This window comes from Pteropus vampyrus, unplaced genomic scaffold (genome assembly GCF_000151845.1).
Source record: "Pteropus vampyrus isolate Shadow unplaced genomic scaffold, Pvam_2.0 Scaffold50, whole genome shotgun sequence".
Lineage (NCBI taxonomy): Eukaryota > Metazoa > Chordata > Mammalia > Chiroptera > Pteropodidae > Pteropus > Pteropus vampyrus.
Genome location: NW_011888831.1, coordinates 2,740,790 through 2,741,874, shown reverse-complemented (window position 1 = coordinate 2,741,874; position 1,085 = coordinate 2,740,790). Strand labels below are relative to the sequence as shown.

Below are 1,085 nucleotides of genomic sequence, written 5' to 3'. Positions count from 1 at the left end.
GGGATATGAGGTATTTAGGGTACACATAAAAAATACTTAGGGCAGAAGGTTTTCGTAAATGTACTATGCAGCTGGTCTTCTAACCTTCACAGAGAAAACCTTTATGAAGCCTTCTCAGGCAAACTTTATCCACCTTTACTCAGTATGTGTTACAGTCAACCCAGACCAATGAGTCAGTCAACCCATTTGTCAAGAAACAAAACTGAGGATGGCCAAGTAGAAGGAGGTTGGCAGAGGGGGATGTGAGGGCTGCAGAACACCTGAGATGACCGATGTCCAGACTTCTTGCTATGAGAGATGATTTATTTTTATTTATTTTATTTAAAAAATTGTTTTAGACGAGGCAACCCTTGGTCAACCTCATAGATTGCAAGGATCTTGTCAGCTTATGCCTACAGCATCTGGTCTTCCTAGGTGGTCTCCCATCCAAGTACTAACCAGGCCTGACCCTGCTTAGCTTCCAAGATCAGATGGGATTGGGCTTGTTCAGGGTGGCATGGCCATAGACTGAGAGATAATTTTAAAAGCACTTGTTCAAAGCAACTGGGAGATGGGTTGTCTGCTCCCTTCAGCTGAATGCACCCTGTGATATAGGTCCTTAGCATCATGTTTAGCACATGGTAAGTGCTCAATAAATGCCAGCTGTGACCTTACAGAGAAGTCACAGCACATTACACATTCATCGCAATGTGCTGAGTAGACAGGGAGGGAAAGAGGAAGGAAGAGTATAAATGCTGTGGGTGACTCTACTTGCCTTTCCATTAAATAGGTGAGTCTGCTTCCCTGAGCATCTCTCAGGACCTTGGGGTATAAACACGGCCTTGGGTGTGGGCTCCACTGGAGAAACCAAGACTTCTCCAAGCCTGGCAAGAAAGACAGTGGTCTGGAACCAGCAAGTGATGGCATCCAGATCTCCACCCCTTTCTGGAGAGTTTCAAGGGTAATTTCACTCATCCTCGGGTTTTGCCTTGTGCTCTGACTTTGGGATGGTAGAAGAAACAAACCTGGGCATTGTGTTTGAATCAGAATGGCTGGAGTTACCCCAGCTGGATGGAACAGCTGGACAGAAGCCAGCAGACTGAGGG

General features: G+C 46.0%; 1 pseudogene; it reads right to left on the bottom strand.

The window, feature by feature from the left end:
- Positions 1-389: 389 nt before the first annotated feature.
- LOC111739531 lies at positions 390-508 on the bottom strand (annotated as a pseudogene).
- Positions 509-1,085: the final 577 nt, after the last annotated feature.